At 34.2% G+C, this 16,199-nt stretch overlaps 1 protein-coding gene across 2 annotated transcripts in view; it reads left to right on the forward strand.

The window, feature by feature from the left end:
• The first annotated feature begins 741 nt into the window (after positions 1 to 741).
• The window catches only part of LOC131438696 (sideroflexin-2), a 171,108-nt gene continuing 155,650 nt past the window's right edge, over positions 742 to 16,199 (forward strand). The window contains exons 1-2 of one of the 2 annotated variants that reach the window (XM_058608873.1): positions 742 to 997; positions 2,068 to 2,108. The gene's annotated coding sequence lies outside the window, so the exon portion shown is untranslated. The remainder of the gene's footprint in view (positions 998 to 2,067; positions 2,109 to 16,199) is intronic. The other variant, XM_058608872.1, reaches the window with a different exon arrangement.

Raw genomic sequence — 16,199 nt, forward strand, 5'->3', positions numbered from 1 at the left:
CAAGTGCATCACGAAAAATTATTTTTATAAGAATTTACTCATAATGTCATGTCTGTTAGTCTGTGATAGAAGTTTAAGAAAAAGTTTTTACTTCAAGGTGGTAATGATGATCATAATTTATTGTTCGGAAACTAACGTTCTTAGGTTCTATGCCATTTTTAAATGTCAGGAAATAACAAATAAAGTTTTCAAAATAACAGGTACTCGATCGCTAAACATTCTAATGCTTGAGCAATCAACACTACCCTGGGTTGTTCAAAAAAATGTTTGTCCGAATAATCCTAACCATACCCAATTTCACACATTCCTGAAGATGTTCTATGCTTAATCGTAGTTAGTAGATCGTTGCAAATCACTACTGCCAATATGAAAATTTTCGAAAAAACCCTGCTTTTCTTGATTCAATTTTGCGTTGGTAGGTGTCGCTACTGGTAATTCAGTTTCGCGGCAATGTGCCAATAGTTATGTTTCACAGTGATTGCATAACCTTTCTATAAATGCAAAAACGCATAGAAACCGCATCACTTCTTGAAATCGAAATATACTTTATTGAGATAACGACAGAGCTCGACGTTTCATGTATTTCTACGACAAAACAAGAAAACTGCATTATTCCGAAAATTCGCATTGAAAATCCGTATATCTTAAAAACTCGTATACAAAACGCATAAAAACCGCATCACTTTGAAAATTCGCATTACTTTGAAAATTCACATAAAAAGTTACATGATAGATAACCACACAAAGAGAGTCTTGAGTGTTTACGAATATTCTTTGTGTACAATCGATAGGTGGTCGTAAAAACCTACCTGTTTGTTATATATTTGCACAGTTTTGGGTGCCGTTTGAAGAATCTGCAAGATCTGCAACAAACAATCTAACTGAAAACGTAGTTGGAGAAATTGAAGTTTATCATCAATAATTGATTCTACCAATTGAAGCAACATTATTTCATTACGTTTACCGGCATTTTAGAACAAATTCGTAATCGAACTTGGTGAGTATTTAAAGACAACTCGTTAATACATGTCTAACAATTACTATTCAAAATACAATAAAAATATTGAAACGACCTTCTTGAAAGGATCCTTAATTGTAAATCTCCTTTGTCATCTCATTGAACTTATGTCATGTAAACAAACCACCGGTACATGTATAACATGAACTTTATTCATCAGTTCATCTGTGATGTTATCTTGCAATTAGGTGCAACACACGAACATGACATAATCTCACAAAAATGAAAAAAAGAATCAATTTTGACAGCTGTCAGTGGGTTGTTTGTGTGTTCATTGTGTTTATTCTAATTTGAATACGTGTTAATATATATATATATATATATATATATATATATATATATATATATATATATATATATATATATATATATATATATATATATATATATATATATATATATATATATATATATATATATATATATATATATATATATATATATATATATATATATATATATATATATATATATATATAAACCACTGACAGCTGTCAAAATTGATTCATTTTTTCATTTTTGTGAGGTTATGTCATGTTCGTGCAAAACCTAATATCTAGTAGTCATCATCTATGACAACACCTGACAACTGACTTCTTATTCTTACTTCCGAGTCACAGTTCTCATCTTCTTCGCCCTGTTGAATAAATACTACACCGAAGAAAAAAAACTTAATATTTTTATAAGTTGTGACTTATGAACCAGCACAATTTTTATTTCATTGAAGACTTATACATTCAGTAAGCACACATATGAACTTCATATGCATGACTTATGAAATTTATATCAATGACATATGCATTCCTTAAAACATAATTTATGATTGTATAACGTTCTATCTTGTGAAAATGTCATTCCTTAAAAGAACAATCAAATCATAAAAATGGAAAACGAAGACACCGTTGTTTTGCTTCAAAACTTTGTGCAAAGCGCACCATCTGAAGCGTGCAAAACACTTTTTCATAATTCGAAATTATAATTGATAGAGTTCATCGCCTGTGGAGATGAAGACATAAATTCGTTGGTTTCAAAATATCCCGTTCTTTCAGAAATTGTTTGGAATTGGATTGTGGATTGGAGGAAAAGAAATGTAAGTCTCTATTCATTATTTTATTTCGTGATATTAACACTTTGTTTATGCATGGAACAGCAATTAGAAAATATTGCGTTTGTGGAGAAAATAACATCCAGAAAGCTCTTGTTATTCCGGACTCGTTTTCACATGACTTAAATATATCCTTTGGAAAGATTTCCAAAAAAATCCCAATATGTAGAAATTCATCATTTGCTAAGAAAGAAAGTTGCGATGAATTTCATAAGTTGGGGTTATGAAATATATAAATAATTTATTACATTCATATCTACATTCCTACATTAATCATAAGTCTACCTCACGAACTTCATAAGTATGATTTATGAAATCCATAAGTATGTCAATGAAAATTTTTTTCTGAAGATCATAAGATTGACTTATGATTTCCATATGGTAAAATTGTAACGAAATATAGTGGTTTTCAGCTGGACATAGAATGCGACGGAATCGTCGCAGGATAGCGAAATAATGAGCGTCAGAGCCACTGATGTCAGGTTTGCTGATTGATATGTAAATTTGCAATTTCGTTTGTTAGCAGACTTTGCAATTAAGCCGACTTTTTTGCAGATTTTCAAAATTTTTATAAACAATCGTCCATTTTAATGACTTTTGCTATTACTGTAGTGTTTTCGTTTGGTTTTTTCATCATACTTCTAAATATTGAAGTCGCGTAGGACCATTTCTAATACGCAGACGCCTAAAATTTCATCTGGCATCTCTACCAGAAAATTAGACAGTGGTTTTAACCCCTTCGCTGTCTGTTGTATTGAAATTAACTAGCATTAGAGCCAAAAGAAAAATTAATCGGCTGTTGGATTGAGGCCAATTGCATTTTCAACTGGTAAAATTCCTTAGCGACAATTGTTATTTCATTGTTCATCGAAAGCATCAACAAATGTATATCTGTCAAAGACGACCAACTTTTTAGAGTAGACAAATAGCACAATCGAATAAAGCACGAGGTTTTGAAAACCAAGGCGTCGATTAATACAAAATATAAATGAAAAGGGAACATACTAACCACAAAATAATCATTATGTACGATTCAGACGATTCGTCTACTTTTGTCACAGTCAATCTCCGCTATTGGCACCGTCAACATTAATTACATGCATTCTTATGGAGCCATTCACACGTAACGTCACCGTCACGGAACGTCTTGACGGACGGAGCGTGTGAACGTTCCGATAAAGAAAGTATTAAACTAATTTTGACGGAAGCTGACGTTCCGGTGGCGGTGACGGAAGGAGGCGGATCGTCTGAATCGTACATTATGTCAAATAAATAGCAAACGCTTAAAAAATCCGTGCAAGTTGTAGCCGTAATCTGCCACATACGCATTATCAATATGAATTCATTATGATTGAAGTTTTCTTAATAATAAATAAAAAAATAGTCATTGTAACGGTCAATTTAAAAAATATTTTTTTCTGACTTGTGGTCTCGAAGGGGTTGAATCTATGCGAATGACAGTTTCGCTATCTTTGCGGCATTTTGTCGCTATCTTATCGCATCGCAATCTTTTCTAGCCAATAGTCCAATCAACGTGCGAATGTGTTGGTGTGGCTATTCTCAGCAGTTGAAAGGGTAATGCTAGTGTGAGTGTGTCGAAATAACCCAGTGAATTTTGTCGAGCCGCATCGTGCCAATTTTTAAAGACATATATGCAATAAAAAACACTGCAATGCCAAGAGAACAGTTGAGAAAGACATAAAATCGTTCATGAAACTCTATACCACGTAATGGTACTGTCTTCTACTTGGTTCATTAGTCCATAGCTTACGAAATTCTATATGCATTTTTCGCAGTGTATGATTATGAGTCAAAAATGTTTTTCCTCAGTGTAAAATTGAACCCACAACAAACTTTGACTTCGGCTCGCACACATTCCAATTTCGTATATGAATAGATCTGCGCACTCTGCATCGGTGTGAGTAACTGAGACGTCAAATTGCTCAATAGTGAAAATCACTATATCATAATTGTTTCTTATGGATTTCAATAGCTTTTTTGCGTCAGTGTAACTGGCTGTTTACGTATCGGTTTCAGTGTTGCCATATTGAGGAATTTGACGTCTCAGTTACTCACACCTATGCAGAGTGCGCAGATCTATTCATATACGAAATTAGAATGTGTGCGAGCCGAAGTCAAAGTTTGGTGTGGGTTCAATTTTATCACTGAGGTAAAACATTTTTGACTCATATTCATACACTGGAAAAATGCATATAGATTTTCGTAAGCTATGAACTAATGAACCAAGTAGAAGACAGTTCCATTGCGTGATATAGAGTTTCATGAACGATTTTATGTCTTTCTCAACTGTTCTCTTGGCATTGCAGTGTTTTTTATTGCATATATGTCTTCAATAATTGGCACGATGCGGCTCGAAAAAATTCACTGGGTTATTTCGACATACTCACACTACCATTAACCTTTCAACTGCTGAAAATAGACCAATCCACGTGCGAATGTGTTGGTGTGGCTATTCTCAGCAGTTGAACGGTTAATGCTAGTGTGAGTATGTCGCAATAACCCAGTGAATTTTGTCGAGCCGCATCGTGTCAATTATTGAAGACATATATGCAATAAAAAAACACTGCAATGCCAAGAGAACAGATGAGAAAGACATAAAATCATTCATGAAACTCTATATCACGCACGCTTAAAAATAGTTACTCAAAAATGAGTAAGATCTCACTCATCTACAGAAAAAGTGGAACAACTCTAATTTAGAGTAACTCCAAAGTTACTCAAATTTGAGTTCTTCCACTGGAAACGATATTTGGGTAAAATCTACTCATTTACTGAGTAATACTTAATTTGTACGTGTACCAAAAATCAAATCACTCAAATTTTGAGTGAAATTTTATTTCACATTTACCAAATTTGCAAAAAAATTGCTCCTTTCCTGAGTGTATTGTATTAAAATATTAGGTAATTGAACTCAATACTATATCAAGTGGTGGTCGCTTGGAGTTGTGTGTCAATCGCAAATTAACATACATGTCAGTTATGCTCAGGCACCAATCATACACTTATTCCTCACAAATGACATTTGAGCATATTCGTTTCCATTCTGAACCAAAACACGGATTTTATCATTCCGGTTTTTGCAGACACAACATTCCGGTTTTTGCAGACCGTTTGTGTTAAGCGACTCACCCTCGAAACACGCGATCTCACTAACAAAAAATACAACCTGTTGCTACAAATGGTTATCACAACTTTTAGACTGATCTTGCGAATAGTGACAAAAAAACGAGTTGTTGCGTTAAACTCAAATTTAGAGTAGAAGTTACTCAATATCATTGATGATAACTACTCAATTTTTGACGTTTCCATGTATCATTTGAAAATGAGTAACTAGTACTCAAACTCTGAGTAACTTTTTCTAAGCGTGCGTAATGGAACTGTCTTCTACTTGGTTCATTAGTTCATAGCTTACGAAATTCTATATGCATTTTTCGCAGTGTATGATTATGAGTCAAAAATGTTTTACCTCAGTGTAAAATTGAACCCACAACAAACTTTGACTTCGACTCGCACACATTCTTATTTCGTATATGAATAGATCTGCGCACTCTGCATCGGTGTGAGTAACAGAGACGTCAAATTGCTCAATAGCCTCACCAACACATTCGCACGTGGATTGGACTATTCACAGATTTTTAGTAACTTTATGTAAAGAATAAAATATTAATCATACGAATTTTTAGGTTCGGTCTTTTATTTGAAATAAACGTGAAAAATGTTTTGTTGAATGAATTATTTTTATTAATTGGTAACGTTTAGAAACAATTTATTGAGCATATTTCTGCTATTGAATTTTTTGGGTTGTTCAAATCACTTTATAAAAATGTTCAAATTGCGACCACAGTGTACAACATAACACTTCATTCTCCTTGTAAAAGTAAACACACTTGCGATTTAACATATATATATATATATATATATATATATATATATATATATATATATATATATATATATATATATATATATATATATATATATATATATATATATATATATATATATATATATATATATATATATATATATATATATATATATATATATATATATATATATATATATATATATATATATTTCAGATGAGGTTGAAAAAACGATGAAACATTCTCAGAAAATTTTCATTTTCCTTTGCTAAAATTTTAAATTCAATAACCTTGTTTTCTGATTTTCTCTATTTCACTATACTTGGCATCATTGCACGCGTACCCTGCAAAAGTTTTTACTTTTCACCCTAAGACAAGACCTGACATCTGGGGGGGCTGCTTTCGTTCCAAAATGGACCAGTTTCTGATTGGCTGATTTTGATGTTGCCACCTGCACATTGTGAAAAGAAAAAACTTTTGCAGGGTACGCGAGCAATGATGCCAAGTATAAAGAAAATCAGAAAAAAAATTTATTAAAATGTATAATTTTAGCTCACCAATGAAAATGAGAATTTTCGGAAAATGTTTCACTTTTTTTTAATCTCATTGGTAATAAATGTTTATAGTGGCAAGACTGTGTATTTAAAATAGACATCAAGCCGTTTTTCTGTTTAGTGAATTAAAGTGTAACCAAAAAAGATTTGTTAAATTAGTGTAAACTCGAAAGTGCGTTTAGTTCTACGAGAAGAATGAACTGTTGTGTTCCACACTGTGGTCGCATTAAGCATTTCTATCCAAACCTAATTTTTCCGGTTTGCAAAAGATCCGGTAATACGTCAACAATGGATTCAATTTTTTTCAACATAAGATATTTCGTGTTTTGTCATCAAAGCTCAATTAATTGTTTTAAGCATTAATATATAATAAAGAAATGCATTCACCAAAACATGATTTATGTTTATTTCAAATCAAAAACCTAAAGTCTAAAAATTTAAATGTAATATTTTTTTCCTAGCATAGTTATTAAAAAAATCTGTAAATATGGCTACACTGTAGCCGATACGTTAGTATTTATTCCACAGGGCGAAAATGACGAGAAGGATGATTCGGAAGGAAGAATAAGAAGCCAGTTGTCAGGTCTTGTCTTAGTTTTCACCCTAAGACAAGACCTGACAACTGGCTTCTTATTCTTCCTTCCGAATCATCCTTCTCGTCATTTTCGCCCTGTGGAATATATACCAACGTATCGGCTACAGTGTAGCCATATTTACAGATTTTTTTTAACTATTCTAGGAAAAAAAAAATAATTTTTAGACTTTAGGTTTTTGATTTGAAATAAACATAAAACATGTTTTGGTGAATGCATTTCTTTATTATATATTAATGCTTAAAAACAATTAATTGAGCTTTGATGACAAAACACGAAATATCTCATGTTGAATGAAAAATCGGATCCATTGTTGACGTATTACCGGATCTTTAGGAAACCGGAAAAATTCAGGTTTGGATAGAAATGCTTAATGCGACCACAGTGTGTAACACAACAGTTCATTCTTCTCGTAAAACTAAACACACTTTCGAGTTTACACTAATTTAACAAATCTTTTTTGGTTACACTTCAATTCACTAAAAAGAAAAACGGCTTGATGCCTATTTTAATTTCACAGTCCTGCCACTATAAACATTTATTACCAAAGAGATTGAAAAAAAGTGAAACATTCTCCGAAAATTTTCATTTTCATTGGTGAGCTAAAATTATACATTTTAATAAATTTTTTTTCTGATTTTCTTTATACTTGGCATCATTGCTCGCGTACCCTGCAAAAGTTTTTTCTTTTCACAATGTGCAGATGGCAACATCAAAATCAGCCAATCAGAAACTGGTCCATTTTGGAACAAAAGCAGCCCCCCCCAGATGTCAGGTCTTGTCTTAGTTTTCACCTAAGACAAGACCTTACAACTGGGGGGGCTGCTTTTGTTCCAAAATGGACCATTTTCTGATTGGCTGATTTTGATGTTGCTACCCGCACATTGTGAAAAGAAAAAACAAGGGGCAAATCACTCTAAACTTTGTCTGAACTCAAAAAAGTTTTACCGGGAGTAATAAAGTTTAGCAGGGATTTCGCTGGATTAGAAAGGGATTAGAGAAGTTTAGCCGAGATCTGGAAAAGCATTATTTTGACATAAGAAGCTGTAAACGTGGGAGCAGAGATGCCAGATATTTTCATAGAAAATCTGTATTGCTTTGTATAAAAAATCTGTATTTGTTTCTATTCACTAATGAAAGGAAATTTCGGAAAAAAAATGTTTAAAGATGTTATTCCATTAGATTATTGTTATAGATGCACTGGCAGATGCAAGGAGAATTCCTTTGTATCGTAAGTCCTTGCCGCACTGACAAGAATATTCAACGACGAAATTTAATTGTTTTTGTTATCAACCACAATTGAATTGTAAATCCATATACTTTTTTCGTTTGAAAATGATGACTTGGAATTCAAACGCCCAATACGCGACGTCAAGTCAGGTCATACAACTTTTCAGTCTGACAATAAAGTTTCATGACGCCATGACTTCCATGAACATCAGTTCAAATTGGTTTCAAATTATGATATAAGGGGCTGTCCATAAAGGGGGGTGTTTCATAAAACGTGACCTTTTGTGACAGGGGGAAGGGGGGGAGGTTTTTGGAATGTGACGTCCAATATTTTCAATAAGCGCATTTTTGATATACCTAATTATATTACTGCTTTGCCCTATTTCCTGAAAAAAATCTCCACAATAAACGTTCACATTCTATAGGGAAAAGTGTATTTGTTGATGTAAAAGCTTCTTCTTGTAAATTCGGAAATGAATGATGCAGGAAATTATTTCTGTTGTGATCAGCAAAAGTGCACGGAGGAGCGAGTAAATTAGCGAAATTAATAAATTTTTCCCAATATGAATAAGAAGAAAAAGATGCCTTCAAATAGTTTAACTTAAGTTATGCAGTGACAATTTTTTCAGTAATTTGATTTTCTAGCATTGATAATAGTATATCATAAGAATTTCTCTTATCTGGTTCTGATGCAGTTTATGCAATTGTACTTCATTTGAAAAAGGGCGGGAGATCAACGATTTCAGACGTAGATCATGTCATGTCTTATCTTGATCATATGTGATTTTCCTCCACCAACATCAAAGCTTATCGAATCATCCGATGATTGAACTTACATAAATCAAGAATCATTTTAGCTCAAAATCACTACCCATTGTGTGACAGAAGATCAGTACCGATATTGATCGATGTGATTTAAATTTCACTGATCAACTGATCTTGAAAAGATTTTTCGGCAGTGATCTCGTTTTGATGAGGTCTTTATTTTCTTTATTTTCTCAGCCCTGTATGCTACACTAAGGAAATATTATTCTTTACCAAAATCAATAATATATCTGTGTACCCCTAGGAGGGATAAACAGATGATTTAAATGTTTCATCAATTCCAACCAAATACTTTTGTTAATTTATAAAATTGATATTAATAATTATTATTTAAAGTTTATTTATACCCGGTTTTAACCTTACTACGGTCTTTCGCCGGGTAGAGATATTAATAAAATAATTCCGATGATTTTGTAGTTTTAGGGATATTTTTTAATCTAATGACAGCATGTAATAAATCGATTTTTCCCTCATATTTGTATGGTTAGACATACATATTGAGAATGTATTGAGATGAATTTTATTTAATTTGAATTCGTGACATGTGACATAGGGGGGGGTGGGGATTCTTTGATTCTGTGACAATTTGTGACAAAGGGGGGATGGGGAGTCAAAAATCGTCAAAAAAAAGCGTGACGTCTTTTATGGACAGCCCCTAAATGTATTTCAGCGTTCATCATTAAACAGCTGTACGAAAAAAATTTCATTTTAATATGGGCAATCAAACACAATCAGACGGAAAAGTTTCATTATTTCTTTCTTACTTTTTGTGGTATCTGTATAAATCCGTATTTTATTTGAGAAATCTGTATAAAATCTGTACTCTGTATTAAATCTGTATGCGCATGTAAAAATCTGTATAATACAGATAAATCTGTATAAATGGCATCTCTGTGTGGGAGCTCGAATGACAGATACACTTCAAACAAGATTAGCCAAAACTAGGTTGGAATAGTTTTAAATTACCCAAACTTATCTAGACTAGTTGGGATTAAATGAGATTAGAGAAAATTATTTTGGAATGACATGAGTTTATTAGTATGAGATTGTCTAGAGTTTAGAGTGATTTGCCCCTTGGGTTTTTGATTTGAAATGAACATGAAAAATGTTTTGGTGAATGCATTTCTCTATTATATATTAATGCTTAAAAACAATGAATTTAGTTTTGATGACAAAACACGAAATATCTCATGTTGAACCGACGACACGACCTGCCACTCGGTTATCAAAACTGTATCGCAAATTTAACTACCCCTCAGTAACTGGTAATGTCAAAATGAAATCTCCTGAAAAACTATTCAAACTGGCAACACAAGTTGATGAATTGTTGATTTTGAATAACAGTTACCAAAACCATGGTTACTGCATATTGAATACTTGAGGAATGTAAACAAAATAAGCTGCCACAGGTGGAAGAACCTTATTTCGCGGCAAAGTTGTCGGTTTCACATAACATTTCAATATCCGTTGATACTTGTTAAATAATTCAACGTAATGAGTCTTCAGATCAGATCTGTGACGTGAGTTTTAAAATGTTAGCAAACTAAATAAATGAGTTTTAAAATGTTAGCAAACTGCAAGAGTCATTGAATCCGTCATAATAAATCTTATTATCAATCTGATGATCTAGTACCGAAATATGAATGACAAAGCTGAGTCAATCCGGTATATCAGTACTATTCTACGAGATGCAATTGCACTTCATATGCAGATGCGAATACACTTATAAATAGAATTCATGTTTAATTTACTTTAAATAATTTTATAATTGGTTCTCAAGCAGAATATAGGCCGTAACTTGATGATTATATAGAATGAAGCCTGTCTATCGTAGCACTACATTTAGTGTCAGATTTGGATATTGTTCCGGTCGACGCGAATACAAAAAGAACGTTGTAACCTTCACTTGATAGATGAATGTATCTTTTAATATTAAAATTCGTTCATGATCAACTATTGAACTTGGGCTCTGGTGCAGGATAATTCTCTAATTCATGATAAATTATATATTAATTATTTTTAATTATTATTAATTCATTCCTCGTACCTAGCGTATTGTGAAATCGTCTAACTTTGTCGTATTTAATAATGAAATTTTTCAGGGGTACCAGTCCCCTGCCGATAGCTCGCGGTGTCTCGTGCAACTTTCACAATTTTAGTTTCTGAGTTCTTTTAATTTTACGCTGATGGCACAAAAATTAAATTAAAAAACTATTTCAAAACATTCTCGACTGGTTTGTTTATTTATTATGGGGCTCCTTGGTAACTAGTTCGTAGCAACTTAAACAGTGTTGCTCAAGAAGATTATTTTGATCGTCATCAAGGGGTCGCTATATTTTTGGTAACTGGCGGTAAATCGCTCACGAACACTTTTCATTGCGATTTTTCTTCGAAGTGCCTGGTCGTGTCGTCGGTTGAACGCTATTGGTGATTTGACTAGAATAACACAATTATTTATTTTTTTATATTTATTTATTTATTCGCCAAACTACTACAGACAAAAAAAAAGGTTTCTTATATTCAATTATTCTTTTGTTTGTTTTCTGGACATAGTTAGTTCCAAAGATAAACTCAAGATTAAAATGTCCCATACGATTCATAGAAAAATGTAGGGTCAGTAATCGTGAACTAATTGGTTCAGTAATAATACAACTTTATTGACCCTCCGTTAATAACCGTCGGCTAGTTCCGACAAAATGCTATGCCATAACTAGTTCTTAGAATCCCAACAAAAACTGTTGAAATTCACTGGAAATTAACAAAACGGCCTACCTTAGTCAGCATCATCCATGCCTCTAGCTGGAGTGTAGTGAAATGGCTTAAGTCGTCTAAATTTTACACTAACACATTCACTGTCAATCAGGTTGATTGAGCAGCCAACTCTGACGAAAATTCTAGCACGGAACCGATCGAGCACTAAAAAGTCATGCAGTCGAGTAAGAATTCATTGCTCATTCCGTCATTTCGATAATGTGGGTTCTAGCACTGAACCGATCGAGCACTAAAAAATCATGCAGTCGAGTAAGAATTCATTGCTCATTCCGTCATTTCGATAAAGTAAGTGTGGGTGACAGTGAACCGAGCTCATCGAGGGGTCCTATTCAAATGATACATAAGAAATCGCAGACTACTCTATCTTGAGTTTATCTTTGGTTAGTTCAATTTTTGGCAGTTTTCGTTATAAAAGCGCATCATTTTGATTAACAGGATTATTTTTGGCATAATTTATTTTCTATTTATTTTTCGAAAATATTTGACGACTTCTGAGGTGGCGGCTAGGAGCATACAATTTTAATTGGGGAAGCAATGATTCAGATTGTACTCGTTGAGAAATAATGTCGTTGATAAAATAAAGCTTTGAAGCTTTCCGACGTTCTTCTAGTGTTTGTAATTTTATTAGCATGCAACGCGCCTTGTATAATGGAAGAGGAAATGTAGTCCAGTTTAGTAGTAAGTTCTTGTCCAAATGTTAGGTTTATTGTTATGACATGTTATTGTTATTTTTGTGGCAGGTATTGTTACTATTTGTGTTGAGTGTACGTTGTTGTTGCTGCCGTGTTTGCTGTTGTTGTTTTTACTGCGTATACTGTAATATTTGTTTCTGTTGTTGGAATTTGTATTATTTTGTTTTTTCGGCTTCCGCTGTTCCATTTGAGGTTTGCTTTTTCTGCTTGTTTTTCTTGTAGGCGTCTAGTGCGCTGTTTCTTGTCATACTCTCATCAGTCTCGTTTCCAGATTTTTTTACTTCCATTGAAGCGCCAGCCACTATCGCATGATTGAATTTCCTTCTCTGTTTCCGAAGTTGTACTGTCGAGTTCAGGAGTACAGTCCAATAGTTCTTGTAAGCTTGGATGGGCGAATTTCTTCTCTAGCCTTGGGTTGGAAAATTCTGACAATAAAAGTTTAAATTCGTCCATAATTTGGTAGAAGATTTTGTTCGTGTTTATGTTCAGACCTAAGACTAGATGAGGCAGCTGGCTTCTTACTATTATTTTTTTACTTTCCGTGGGCCTTGCTGAATTATTATGTCCGATTCAGACGGTCCGCCTTCTTTCGTCACCGTCAACGGAACGTCAGCTTTCGTCAAAATTAGTTTAATACTTTCTCTACCAGAACGTTCACATGCTCCGTCCGTACATTCCATGACGGTGACGTTACGTGTGAATGTCTTCATAATAATGCATGTAATTAATGTAGAAAGTGACGGTGACAGAGGTTGACTGTGACGGAAAGAGACGCATCGTCTGAATCGTACATTAATGATAGTTTATTTATTTATTTATTATTAGCTCCATCTGACTGTTGTCTACATGAAATAAAAACTTAAAACTATACACTAAAACAGTTAACTAAATACGTGACTTGATTTGTGAAATAAACCGGGTGAATGGTTCTCCAAACTTATGAAACTCCTCAAAAAAACTAGCCACAAAACTAGCTTGATGAATACGCCGACGCCGTTCTAATGTATCCATGCTCAATAATCTACAACGATCATCATACGAAGGAAGGTTTATGGGGTCTCGCCATGGTAGATTACGAAGTGCCAATCGAATGAACTTGCGTTGTACATTTTCAATCCTTAAACTCCACGTCAGTTGATAGGGCAGCCAAACAACAGATGAGTTTACTAGAATTGGACGGACGAGTGTACAGTATAATGCTTTTAGGCAGTACGGGTCAGTGAAATTCTTTGCAATTTTCGATATGAAACCCAATTGTCGATTAGCTTTAGCGATAACGGCCGTGCGGTGGTGATTGAAAGTGAGTTTTTGATCAAGCAATACACCTAGATCACTGATCAGGTCAGCTCTTTGGAGGATCGCACCATTTTTATTCTTCTTGATACGGTGAAACGACACAACTATACATTTCGAAACACGAACAGTTAGCTTATTCCGATAACACCAATCGACGAAGAGGTCCAAAGTAGACTGAAGACGGATGCAATCTTCGGTGGTACGAACGACAAAATACAATTTCAAATCATCGGCATATGCAATCCTACAACCAGGCTGAAGTCGTAGCATCACATCGTTGAAATAAAGGATGAATAACAATGGGCCTAGGTTGCTACCTTGTGGCACACCAGATGAATTTGTGAAATTCGAAGACGTTGTCGAGTCGAGTTTAACACGGAGGGTTCTATTCGTCAAGTAAGATTGCAGCCAATTGGTAAATCGTTTAGATACCCCAAGCTTGAATAGCTTGGATATGAGAATGTCGTGGTTGATCGAATCAAAAGCCGTTTTCAGATCAGTATACATAGTGTCGATCTGGAATCCGAGTTCCAAATTTTCAAAACAAGTAGAGGTGAAACTTAAAAGATTCGTTGCGCTGAACGCTTGGGCATGAATCCATGCTGATCTTTCGATTTTTAATCGCTTCGAGGAGTACACCACTTACGACAATTTCAAAAATTTTTAAAGCAGCGCACAGAGATGGCATTTCACCCGAGTTATACACGCTAGAGTCAGATTTTTGCACCACCGAGGATGCAAAAAAGGCGGGTGGGTAATGTCAGAGACATAACTGGATGTCGTGAATACGAAAACAACTGACATGTTCCTTAACACTTCCGAATATCAATTGTATGAATTATGCACACATTTCCCTTTTTCACATTTTTCGCAAAAACAAAGAAAGCTTCACTTGATCTCGATTACTGTGAATTTCACACAGCGAAAAGTGCACAAATCTAAGCAAACTATTCTTGATTTGCAGTAAACTGAGGATATTTCCCTACGATTTGCAAACAACAAATCCTAATAGTTCTTTAGAAAACTTTTAGAGCCATTAGAACGGCTGATATTGTGCAATGCTCTCCACCGTTGTTTTTTTCCCAATGCTAATGACTGGCAGCTGTGACGTAATCGCTTTTGTCGAAAGCGAAACTAGCTGTGCAGACGACACAAAACACATCTGCTCGCAGTGGCGATACAATCCAAACTGATTCAAGTTTTGTTGAGAGGCTTGTTTCTACCTGATTTCGTTTGTAGCTTTTTCACTAATGGGCGGTCCTAACGACTATAAAAATAGCCGCATACAGAATTTTAATGTCGATTATTTCATTTCGGATTTGCATATTTTATTGAAAGAAACTATCAATATGCTGTAGGGATTCGTTTCCAGCATTCAGAAGAGTCAAATTGCGTAATTCCCTACGACATTAAACTCTGGAACATTTTTCGCAGAAAAAAAGAAGGCTTCACTTGATCTCGATTACTGTGAATTTCACACAGCGAAAAGTGCACAAATCTAAGCAAACTATTCTTGATTTGCAGTAAACTGAGGATATTTCCCTACGATTTGCGAACAACAAATCCTAACAGTTCTTTAGAAAACTTTTAGAGCCATTAGAACGGCTGATATTGTTTAATTCTCTCCACCGTTGTTTTTTTCCCAATGCTAATGACTGGCAGCTGTGACGTAATCGCTCTTGTCGAAAGCGAAACTAGCTGTGCAGGCGACACAAAACACATCTGCTCGCAGTGACGATAGAATCCAAACTGATTGAATTTTTGTTAAGAGATTTCCTTTTATGTGATTTCGTTTGTAGCTTTTTCACTAATGGGCGGTCCTGACGGCTATAAAAATAGCCGCATATAGAATTTTAATGTCGATTATTTCATTTCGGATTTGCATAAATTATTGAAAGAAACTATCAATATGCTGTAGGGATTCGTTTCCAGCATTCAGAAGGACCAAATTGAGGAACTCACTGCGATATTCACCACTTTTCGGAACATTTTTCTCGGACGATATGTTGTACAGCAGCAGATATTTTGTTCTCTTCCTCAGAACGCGTTCTGATTGGCTGGTGTTGACATGGGTCAAATGAGATAGGTTTTTCAATAGTGTACTATTGAAATACTTCAATGCTTTTGCTATACACGTTTAAGTTGAAAAATTTCGATCCTATTGGTAGTTAGATTATATAAATCCTTCCACAGATCACTGAGCTATGAGCTTTCAAAATACGAGAAA

The sequence above is a fragment of the Malaya genurostris genome, chromosome 3, assembly GCF_030247185.1.
Source record: "Malaya genurostris strain Urasoe2022 chromosome 3, Malgen_1.1, whole genome shotgun sequence".
NCBI classification, from domain to species: domain Eukaryota; kingdom Metazoa; phylum Arthropoda; class Insecta; order Diptera; family Culicidae; genus Malaya; species Malaya genurostris.